The sequence below is a fragment of the Myotis brandtii genome, unplaced genomic scaffold (genome assembly GCF_000412655.1).
Source record: "Myotis brandtii unplaced genomic scaffold, ASM41265v1 scaffold3003, whole genome shotgun sequence".
Classification (NCBI taxonomy): Eukaryota; Metazoa; Chordata; class Mammalia; order Chiroptera; family Vespertilionidae; genus Myotis; species Myotis brandtii.
Genome location: NW_005361473.1, coordinates 3476 through 16021, shown reverse-complemented (window position 1 = coordinate 16021; position 12546 = coordinate 3476). Strand labels below are relative to the sequence as shown.

The following is a 12546-nucleotide window of genomic DNA, read 5'->3' as shown; positions in this document are numbered from 1 at the left end:
CCCATTTTTCACTGAATATCTGCTAATATTTTGTGGCACTGGCTGATACTGAACACAGTCTTATAAAGTCTGGTATAAGGAATTAAAAACCTGCAAATTAAAGGAAAAAAACTTTCAGGTGAGAAGGGATGCTTGTGGTACCAGCCTTCATTAGTGTGTATTTCTATCCAGGCAATTATATTTATTTTATCCCTTTTACCCTTTCATCTTTTCCTTGTCAGTGGAATCTGTACTAGGGATAAAGAGAAAAATGTCATTTACCATCCTAGAGGAAGTTACATTGGAGCCTGGTAAAGGTGTAATGATAATAAGAAGACATATTAGCTTAGGTTATCTTGGTAACAAATAAAAAATACTAACTCAAAGTTAATATTTGAAACGCAAGGGCAGCTATACCACCAGGCTCAGAAAAGCTCTAGAAAGCAGCTATATCATGTCCAATAATGTAGTCACTGAAGTGGTTTTCAAGAAAGGGTATCTTCCAGAGCAAATATTTAAAAATCTACTCTGGAGATTGAAAATGAACTCTGCTGCAGAATATCTATACACTTATGATACAAATGAAAGAAAATATACATAAGTAAATGCTTTGTAACTGGAATGTGCATGCCAGTCACTGGTGACTTGGAAGTCACTCCCCTCTCTATAGGAAAACCAGTATAAGGCTCATTTCCATAATCAGTATTGCCCAGTCCCAATAAATAACTCCTCCCTTCCTCCAGGGTTCCAAGGAATACCTCCTCCCTCCCTCCATTCAGAGTCCCCAAAAATACCTCCTCCCACCTTTCATCCATGTTACCACAGATCATTTTCCCTCCATAAATCCAGGGTTCCATAGAATACCTCGTCCCTCCTTCCATCCAGGGTCCCAAAGAATATATTTTCCCCTTCTCCATTAATGTCTCCAGGATCACCTCCTCCCTCCCTAAATCCAGGGTCCAAGGAGTAACTCCTCTCTCTTTCAATCCAGGGTTCCATGGAATACCTCCTTCCTTTCCCCATCAGGGTCACAAAGAATTCCTCCTCCCTCCATCCATGCAGGGTTCCAAGGAATACCTCCTTTCTCCCTCCATCCAGAGTTCCATGGAATACCCATTCAGGGTCCCACAGAATACCACTTCCCTCCCTCCACCCATGGTCCCATGGAATACCTCATTCCTCCCTCCATTCACATTCTCAAGGAATACCTCCTCCCTCCATCCATCCATGGTACCACGGATCTTTCTCCCTCCCTCCATGCAGAGTTCCATTAAATAACTCTTCACTCCATCCAGGGACCCACAAAATACCTCTTGCTTCCTTCCATCCAGGGTTCCATGGAATAACTCCTCCCTCCATTGATCCAGGGTCCCATGGAATAGCTCTTCCCTCCTTCCATCCAAGGTTCCATGGAATTTCTCCCTTCCATCATCAGGGTCCAAAGGAATACCTCCTCTATGCCATGATCCAGGGTACCACAAAATACCTCTTCCCCCTCTTGATCCAGGGTCCCAAGGAATACCTCTTCTCTTCCTCCATCAGGGTCCCACAGAATACCTCTTCCATTCCTCCATCCAGGGTTCCATGGAATACCTCCTTCTCTCCATTCAGGGTCTATGGAATACCTCTTTCCTTCATCCACCCAGGGTTCCATGAAATACCTCCTCCCTCCCTCCACCCAGGGTCGACTGGAATGCATTTTCCCATTCTCCATTAATGGGTCCCAAGGATTACCTCCTTCCACTCTAAGTCCAGGATTCCATGGAATAACTCCTTTCTCTCTTGACTCAGGTTTACGAAATGCCTTTTTTTCTCCTTCCATCCAGGTTTCCATGGAATACCTCCTCTCTCCCTCCATTCAGGGTCCCCAGGAATATCTCTTCCCTCCCTAGTACCAGAGTCCCCAGGAATAGCTCTTCCCTCTGTCAATCAGGGTCCAACAGAATACATACAACTTCCATCCAGGGTCCCATGGAAGACCTCCTCCCTGCATTCAGGGTTCTATGGAATACCTCCTCCCTCCATCCATCCAGGGATCCATGGAATACCTCTTCCCTCCCTCCATCCAGGGTTCCATGAATATCTCCTCTCTCCATTCTTTCAGGGTACAATAGAATACCTCTTCCCCCCATCCTGGGTTCTAGGGAAGACCTTATCCCTCCCTCCATACAGGGTTCCATATTATACATTACTGCTTACATCCAGGGTCCTATGGAATCAATTTTCCCTTCCTCCATCCAGGGTCCCAAGGAATAAATCCTCCCTCCTTCCATAAAGTCCCACAGAATACCTTCTCTCTCTGTCCAGGGTTCCATAGCATCCCTCCTTCCCTCCGTTTAGGATTCTATGGAATCCCTTCTCCCTCCATCCAGGGCTCCATGGAATCCCTCTTCCTTCCATCCATTCAGACTTCCAAGGAATACCTCCTCCCTCCCTCCAGTCAGGGTTCCATAGAATTCCTCCACACTCCACTTAGGGTCCCACAGAATACCACTTCCCTCCCTCCACCCACGGATCCATGTCATACCTCATCCCTCCCTCCATTCAGGTTCCCAAGGAATACCTCTTCCCTCCCTCCATCCATGGTATGATGGATCTTTCACCCTCTTTCCATCTAGGGTTCCTTGGCATAGCTCTTCACTCCCTCCATCCACGTTCCCATGGAATACTTTTCCCTTTCTCTATTAAAGGATCTGAAGGATTCATTTCTCCTTCCCTAAATCCAGCGTTCCATGGAATACATCCTTCCTCCCTACATCCAGGGTTCCATTCTATACCTCCTCCTTCCCTCCATTCAGGGTTCCATGGAATACCTCCTCCCTCTAATCAGGGTCCCATGAAATACCTCCTTTCTCCCTACATCCAGGGCCCAATAGAATACTTCCTCCCTCCACCCAGGAACTCAATGAATAACTACTCTCTCCATTCAGGGTCCCACAGAATCCCTCCTCCTCCATCCAGGGTCCTATGGAAAACCTCCTCCTTCCTTCCATCCAGAGTTCCATGGAATATCTCCCTCCATCAGGGTCCTAAGGAATCTCTTCTCTCTACCTCTATCCAGAGTCCCACAGAATACCTTCTCTCTGCATCCATCCAGAGTCCCACAGAATACCTTCTCTCTGCATCCAGAGTTCCATGGAATACCTCCCTCCATCAGGGTCCTATGGAATCCCTCCTCCATCCCTCCATCCAGGGTCCCATGGAAAACCTCCTCCCTCCCTCCATGCAGGGTCCCACAGAATACCTTCTTTCTCCATCCAGGGTTCTATGGAATACCTCCCTCCATCAGAGTCCTATGGAATCCGTCCTCCTTCCCAACATCCAGGGTCCCACAGAATACCTCCTCCCTCTCCTGTCCAGGGTCCCATGGAATACCTCCTCCCTCCATCCAGGGTTTTATAGAATACCTCCTCCCTCCATCCAGGGTCCCAAGGAATACCCCCTCCCTCAATCCAGCATCCCATGGAATCCCTCCTCCCTCCTTCCATCCAGGGTCCCGTGGAATACCTCCTCCTCCATCAGGGTCCTATGGAATCCCTCCTCCCTCCTTCCATCCAGGGAGTTCAGCAAACTTAAAATGTCTAAAGGACTTAAACACAAGATGAGAAACCATAAATATCTTAGAAGAAGCCATAGGCATGTAAATAACAGACATTTGTTGTAGCAATATCATTACTGACACAACTCCTAGACGCAGTGATGGCAAACCTTTTGAGCTCGGCGTGTCAGCATTTTGAAAAACCCTAACTTAACTCTGGTGCTGTGTCACATACAGAAATTTTTTATATATTTATATATTTAAATGCCATTTAACAAAGAAAAATCAACCAAAAAAATGAGTTCGCGTGTCACCTTTGACAAGCGTGTCATAGGTTCGCCATCACTGTCCTAGAGCAAGCAGGCTAAGGAGAAAATAAACAAATGGGACTACAACAAATTAAAAAGCTTCTGCTTAGCAAAAGAAACCCTCAAAAAAACAACAAGCAAGCCCACTGCATGGGAGAATATATTTGGCAATGTTATCTTCGATAAGGGTTTAATCTCCAATATTTATAAGTAACTCATAAAACTTAAAAAAACGAAGATAAACAATCCAATCAAAAAATGGGAAAAGGATTTAAATAGACACTTTTCAAAGTCAGACAAACAGAAGACCAGGAAACATATGAACACATGCTCAAAATCACTAATCATCTGAGAGATGTAAATCAAAACAACAATGAGGTACTACCTCATACCTTTCAGACTGGCTATCATCAACAAACAACAAGTGCTGGAGAGGATGCAGAGAAAAAGGAACCCTCCTTCACTGCTGGTGAGAATGCAGATTGGTGCAGCCACTGTGGAAGACAATATAGAGTTACTCAAAAAATTAAAAATGGAACTCCCACTTGATCCAGTAATCCCACTTCTAGGACTATATCCCAAGAAACCAGAAACACCAATAAGAAAGGATATATATATACCCCCTATGTTCATAACAGCACTATTTACAATAGCTAAGGTTTGGAAACAGCCTAAGTGCCCATCAGCAAATGAGTGAATTAGAAAACTGTAGTCCACCTACACAATAGAATCCTACGCCGCTGTAAAGAAGGAATTATTTTTACCATTTGCAACAGCATGGATGGAATTAGAGAGCATTATGCTAAGTGAAATAAGTCAGTCTGAGAAAGATAAATATCACATGATGTCACTCATTTTTGGAATATAATGAACAACATGAACTGATGAACAAAGCTAGAAAGAGAGTCATAGAAGCTTCAAACAGACTGTTGAACCTATGAGGGAAGGCGGGGGTTTGAGGGAATAAGAGATCAACCAAAGGACTTGTATGCATGCATATGAGCATAACCAATAGACACCAACTGGAAGGGGAGGTGAGGGCATGTACTGGTGGGTGGGTGCGGATGGGGAGAGGAAAAGGTGGAAAAAGGAGGCATATGAAATACTTTAATCAATAAAGAATTTAAATTAAATAAAATCAAATTACCTTTACCAAAAAGTAAATGAAGAATGACATAGCAGCCATAAAGAACACAATAAAAGGTTTAAAGAGTAGACTAGAAGAAGCTGAGGACCAAATCAGAGTGTTAGAAGACAAAGTATAAATAGATGCCCAATCTGAGCAGCAACTGGAAAAATAATTTAAAAACAGGAGGAGAGTCTACGGGAGCTTTGGGACAATTGGAAACAATATAACATGTGTATAATAGCTGTGGCAGAAGAAAACTGGCTGAGCAAGGAATAGACACATTTTTAAAGAAATAATGACAGGAAACTTTCCAGAGTTGGGGAAGAAAACAAGAAACAAAAAGCCAAGAAGCACAGAGAGTCCCAAGCAAGGTGAACCCAAAAAGACCCAAACCAAGACAGGTCATAATTAAATTGGCAAATGTAAAAGACAAAGAATCTTAAAGGCTGCAAGAGAGAGAAAAAGTCACGTAAAAGGGATTTCCCATTAGACTACCAACTGATTTCTCAACAGAAACATGCCAGGCCAGAAGGGAATAGAATGAGGTATGTAAAGTGATGCAAAGAAAGGGACTGATTCGAATAATGCTCTAACCAGCAAGGCTATCATTCAAAATTAAAGGTGAAATTTGGAGATTCACAGACAAAAAAAACAAAACAAAACAGACAGACAAAAAAAACCCCAAACAAACAAACAAACAACAAACAAAAAACAACTAAGGGGGTTTATTACCACCAAGACAGCAATGCAAGACATGCTAAAGGGGCTGTTGTAGAGAAGAAATAGAAAGGGAGAAAGAGAAAGAAAACAGGCTCAAAGAATAAAAATAGCAACAAATAAAGACCTATCAATAATAACCTTAAACGTAAATGGATTAAATGCCCCAAGTAAAACACAGGGTAGCTGAATGGATAAGAAATCATGACTCATATATATATACTATCTAAAACAGACCCACTTCAGAACAATGGACTCACACAGACTGAACATGAAGAAATGGGAAAAAAAATTCTTCAGGCAAATTGAAATGAAAAAAAAAATAACCTGTGGTAGCAATACTTATATCTAAGAAAAATACACCTCAAAGCGAAGGTCATAACAAGAGGTAAGGAAGGCCACTTCATAATACTAAGGGAATTGATACAACAAAAGGTTTTAACTCTGGTAAACATATGTGTACCCAATACAGGAGCATCCAAATACATAAAAAAACTTCTGGAAGATATCAAGGGAGAGATCAACAGCAACACAATCAAAGAAGGAGACTTTAATATCCTATTGACATCAATGGAAAATTTAATCAGAAAACCTGAATAGACGAATAACTATGATGAATTAGAATAAGTCATAAAAAAATTCCCAGCAAACAAACTCTCTAGATGAGATGGCTTCACAAAGAAGTTTTACTAAACTTGAAAGAATTAACACCTATCCTCCTCAAACTATTCTAAAAAAGTCAGAAAAAAAGGAACACTTCTAAGCTCTTTCTTTGAGGCTAGCATTACCCTATTCCAAAAACCAGATAAAGACAGTAGAAAGAAAGAGAATTACAGGACAATATCCCTGATGAACATAGTGGCTAAAATCCTCAACAAAATTCTAGAAACTCGGATCCAGAAATACTTTTAAAATATCATACACCATAACCAATTGGTATTTATTCCAGGGATGCAAGGCCAGTGCAATATCCACAAATCAACAAATGTGATACATCACATAAACAAGCTGAAAGATAAAAACCACATGATCATATGAATAGACGCAAAGAAAGCATTTGACAAAATCCAATGGGACAAAATCCCTTTTTTGATAAAAACTATCAACAAACTGGGAGTAGAGGGATCATACCTCAACATAATAAAAGCCTTCTATGACAAACCTACAGGCAGAATCATACTCTATGGACAAAAGCTTAAACCATTTCAAATAGTGACAAGAACAAGACAGGGATGCCCACTTTCACCACTTCTGTTCTACATAGTACTAGAAGTACTAGCTGTTGCAATCAGACAACAAGAAGAAATGAGAGGCATTCAAATTGGATAGAAGGAAGTAAAACTGTCACTATTCCCTGATAACATGATACTATACAAAGAAAACCCTAAAGACTCCATCAGAAAACTACTAGATTTAACAAATGAATTTGGCAAAGTAGCAGGATATAAAATTAACCAGAAATCTATGGCATTTTTATACACCAGTGATGGACTCTCAGAAAGGGAAACCAAACAAACAACCATATTTACCATTGCAAAAAAAATAGATATTATGAATAAACTTAACCAAGGAGTAGAAAACCTGAACTAGAAAAACTACAAGACATTGAAAATGGAGATAGAGGAAGATACAAACAAATGGAAGAATATACCGTGTTCATGGATTGGTAGAATCAACATCATTACAATGTCCATAGTACCCAGGCAGTCTACATATTCAAAGCAATACCCATTAAAATACCAAGAACAGACATATACACCAATGGAACAGAAAAGAGAACCCGGAAATCGACACAAGTCATTATGTTCAATATATGACAAGGGAGGCAAGAGCACAAAATGGAGTCAAGATAGTCTATTAAATAAGTGGTGTTGGGAAAATTGGACATAAACGTGCAAAAAAATTAACCTAGAACACCAAGTTACACCATGCACAAAAATAAACTCAAGATGTATGAAGGACTTAAATGTAAGACAACTATAAAAATCCTAGAAGAATCCACTGGCAGCAAAATATCAGACATTTCTTGTAGCAATATGTTTATGGATACTTCTCCTAGGACAATGGAAATTAAGGAGAAAATAAATGGGACTACATCCAAATGAAAAGCTTCTGCACAGCAAATGAAACCATCAATAAAATAAAAGTAGTGCCCACTCCATGGGAAAACATATTTGACAACGATACATCTCACAAGGAGTTAACCTCCAAAATCTATAGGGAACTCATACATCTTAATAAAGGAAGATAAAGAGTCCAATAAAAAATGGGCCAAGTATCTAAATAGACACTTCTCCAAAATGGACATACAGAAGGCCAAATGACATATGAAAAAGCGCTCAAAGTCACTGATTATTCAAGAGGTGCAAATAAAAAGGACAGTGAGGTACCACATCACACCTGTTAGAATGGCATTCATCAATAAATCAACAAATGACAAAGGTTGTTGAAGATGTGGAAAAAAGGGAACCCTGGTACACTGCTAGTGGGAATGCAGACTGGTGCAGCCACTGTGGAAAACATTATGGAGTTTCATCAAAAAATGAATAAATGGAACTACCATTTGACCCACCGATTCCACTTCTAGGAATATATCCCAAGAAATCAGAAACACCAATCAGAAAGAATATATGCACCCCTATGTTCATAGCAGCACAATTTACAATAGCTAAGATTTGGAAACAGCCTAAGTGCTCATCAGCAGATGAATGGATTAAAAAACGGTGGTGCAACTATTCAATGGAATACTATGCAGCTGAAAAAAAAGAAAGAATTCTGACCATTTGCAACAGCATGGGTGGATCTAGAGCACCATATGCTAAGTGAAATAAGCCAGTGAGAGAAAGATCAATATCACATGATCTCACTCATATGTGAAATATAACTAAGACCATAAAATGATGAAAAAATAGACCTAGAGACATGGAACACACTGGCAACCCTCAGAGGGAAAGCAGGAGAGGGTGGTGGGGGGGAAGAATTCAACCAATGAAGTCATGTGAGTATATGCATAACCCATGGACACAGACAATGGGGCGGTGAAATATTGTGGGGGTAAAGTGCTGGGAGAGGGCACTAGGGGTAAAAAAAGGGACATGTATAATACTTTCAGCAATAAAAAGAAAAGAAAAAAGCCAGCTCTAACCGGTTTGGCTCAATGGATTGAGCATTGGCCTGCAGATTGAAGGGTGCCAAGTTTTATTCTGGTCAAGGGCACATGCCCAGGTTTTGGGCTCAATCCCTAGTAGGGGGTGTGCAGGACGCACATGATCAATGGTTCTTATCATTGATGTTTTCATCTCACTCCATCTCCTTTCCTCTCTGAAATGAATAAATATATATTTTTGAAAAAGCCAAGGTGTCTTTGGAAATTCAGGTCCCTGTGACCCCAGAACTGATCTTTCACAACATTGCCTTAGTGCACAATAGCCGCAGGGCACTTGGAGTCTGCCTTTCTTCCCATCAGGACAAATGTAAACTCAGTTCTCATTCTGAGGCTGAAGATGTGAGATGGGAAGTGAGTGAGGAGGTTAAATGGAGGCCAGCTTGCAGTGTGGCACCCCACACTAATGAACAGCTAATGATGCAATGACCAGCTAATAGTTTGAATTTAGAGTGGGTTTCATTGGTCTCCACACCCACCCTCCCCCAAACACACACACTCACAGCCAACTCCTGATTGGACTGTCTCATGAGGAATTGGTCAAGAGGCGCAAGTGTTTGTGAGAAACTGGTTGATTTCTAAGAAATCCTTACTGCAAATAGCTGCAGGGTGGGATAAACAGGACGAAAAGAGAAGAAAGGGGCTTAAAATAAACGGAAACAGAAAGTTGGGAAAGAATATAAAAGAAGAGCACTGCTACATAAAGATCTCAGCTACTCCACTGGCCACCTCTTCAGTGTCCCCCGCAGCCCAGGATGAAATTGATTCTTCAGTGAAGAGGCTGTTATTGCTAAAAATGAGCTACAATGTGGCCACAGGGGAGACCTGCAAGGCCAACTGCCTTCCAGAGAACCTTGCACCTGGGTTAGTGGCCCAGGTGCCACAGAAGCTGAAGTGGATTTTGTGGACCCCTGAACTGTACAGAGGAACAGTGCAAAAGGCAGTTACTATGACAAGCTCATTGTTCTGTTTGGAAGCAGTAACATTGACCAAGAGCTGATAAACAGAAGAGAGAGAGCCAGGGGCCAGAGATGCACCTTCATCTCACACAGAGACCTGAACCAAGTCCTTGATGCCTATGAAAACAAGAAGCTGTTTCGCCTGTATGTGGGCAGGGGCCCCTCTTCCGAAGCCATGCATGTAGGCCACCACATCCCGTTCATTTTCACAAAATGGCTGCAGGACATGTTCAAGGTGCTCTTGCTCATCCAGATGACCGATGACTAGAAGTACCTGCAGAAGACGTGACCCTGGACCTGACCAATGGCTAAGTCATGGAAAACGCCAAGGACATCATCACCTGCAGCTTTCACATCAACAAGCCCATCTTCTCTGACCTCGACTACATGGGGGTGAGCCCAGACTTCTACAAGAACATGGTGAAGATCAGAAATATGTGACCTTCAACCTAGTGAAAGGCATTTTTGGCTTTTCAGACAGTGACTGCCAGGGGAAGATCAGCTTTCCTGCCATCCAGGCTGCTCCCTCCTTCAGCAACTCATTCCCACAGATCTTTGGGGGCAAGATGGACGTCCAGAACCTCATCTCTTGTGCCTTCAACCAGGATCCTTACTTCAGGATGATAAGAGATTTCACACCCAGGATCTTCTATCATAAACCATCCTGCTACACTCAACCTTCTTCCCCTCCCTGCAGGGGACTCAGACCCAAAGGAGTGCCAGCGACCCCAACGCCCCCATCTTTCCCACAGACACAGCCAAGCAGATCAATCCGAGGTCAACAAGCATGTGTTTTCTGGAGGGAGAGACACCATCGAGGAGCACAGGCAGTTTTAGGGAAACTGACACGGGGACATGTCCTTCATGTACATGACCTTCTTCCTCAAGGATGACAACAAGCTGGAGCAGATGAGGAAGGATTACAGCAGTGGAGACATGCTAACCTGGGAGCTTAAGAAGGAGCATCGCAGCACCTGCAGCCCCTCCTTGCAGAGCACCAGGCCAGGTGCAAGGAGGCCAGGGAGGAGATAGTCAAAGTGTTCTTGACCCCCCTGAAGCTGTCCTATGCCTTTCAATAGCGCCCATTTTATATCTGCACAGAAAGAACCATAATTTTTCCAGAGGCTCTGTCACATGGCTTCCCGTTCCTGGTGTCTGTAACCCTGTGTGTCTGTCAGTACTTTTTCTCCAGTGTCATCCTTTCCCAAGAAATCCTGTGAGCTGCCTGCTCTGCCCCTAGGAGGACTCCATTGGAAAACATCCCACCTTTCCACATAGACCCTTAAAGTCTGATGGTTAGAGAGCCTGTGGTCTAGGTTGCATTTCAGGAAGTTTAATGAGCACAGGCCTATTTCAGCTCATCCCCCCCAAAAGCAAACAGAAATGCTAGCTGTGCTTTTGACTGAGAGATCTCCCAGCTTGAAAGCTGCTTTTCACACTGAGTATTGGCCCCAGGTGGCCCCTTTTATTAAGTTGAGTCTGTGGGAGAAACTTTCCAGCTCACTTCCTGAAATCCAGACCTCATGTGTTCTCCTGGAACCTCTGCCCTTCCCTGAGCCTCCCCATGCTGCTTCCAGGGACTGGCCCTGAGCACAGGCACTGGGCCCCTACCCTGTGGCAGCTGAGGGGAATGGGTGTCCTTTGTAGATAGCTTTGTCCTGACACTTGATTGGCTCAGAGGCCTGCAAGGAGCAGTGCCCTGCTGCTGTCCTGAGCTGTAGAGAGCAAGCAGCAGCCTCAGGCACCAAGGGAAACATTCAGTCTTGTACCCTGTGTAGTCTTGGAAAGCAAAAAATATTCTGGGAAAGCCTCCATGGAAGTTTAGGGTCCACTCCTGAGCACTATACCCTAAATAAATTTCATTTGGTCCCATGGGGGGTGAGTGTGAGGGTGGAATAAGTATGTGACATCCAAAGCTTGTTTCTTGGCCAACCCACCATTGTGAACATCCCATTGAATTAATTAGCCATTTCAGTGGGAAAAAAGTTATTCTGTCTTTATCATGTTCAGGCTGCCCTACCTCACATTTAACACCCACATTTTTGGAGTCATGGGGAATCTATGCATGACAAGTCATCATGTGACGAGACATGACAAGAAGCAGGGACTATAAGATATAATGATTTGCCTCAGGAATTTCTGACCCTAAAAATATTGAAATTATTAGGCAGATTTGAAAAGGGTTCAAAAAGGTCTAACTAAATAGTTATTTTTTAAAAAATATTTCACTTTATTCTATTCTATAGATGAGCATGTATTATCTTCTGTTCAGCTAAAGAGTGACATCATTGATTTAATATATGTCTAAATATATTTTCCTTCTAGATTAGGGTGACAGTAAATTTTACTGTAAAAATTCAGACAAGAAATATTTTAGGCTTGCAGGCCATATAATCTCTGTGACAAATTCTCGTGTTTTAGTGCAAAGGTAGCCATAGACAATTCACAAAGAATACATAAAGTTACTTTGGCTACAGGTTACAAGCTGTGCATATCAAAATAGTTGTCATAGTGCATTATAAATTGAATATTATTGGAGCAATACAGTTCTTTCATTCTGCACAATTATTTTGAGATTCATCCCATGCAGTAGCTGGCATAATTTTTTATAAGTATACTAGAGGCCTGGTGCAAGAAATTCTTGCTCAGGTACAGTCCCTAGGCCTGGCCTGTGATCAGGGCCATCTTCCTCGGCTGCCCTGAGCCAGCCCCATCCCACTCCGCCACCCACCCCTAGTTCCCCCTTCGCCATC

General features: G+C 42.5%; 1 pseudogene; it reads left to right on the top strand.

Moving 5' to 3' along the window:
- Positions 1 to 10872, top strand: part of LOC102257935 — a 16158-nt pseudogene extending 5286 nt beyond the window's left edge.
- Positions 10873 to 12546: the final 1674 nt, after the last annotated feature.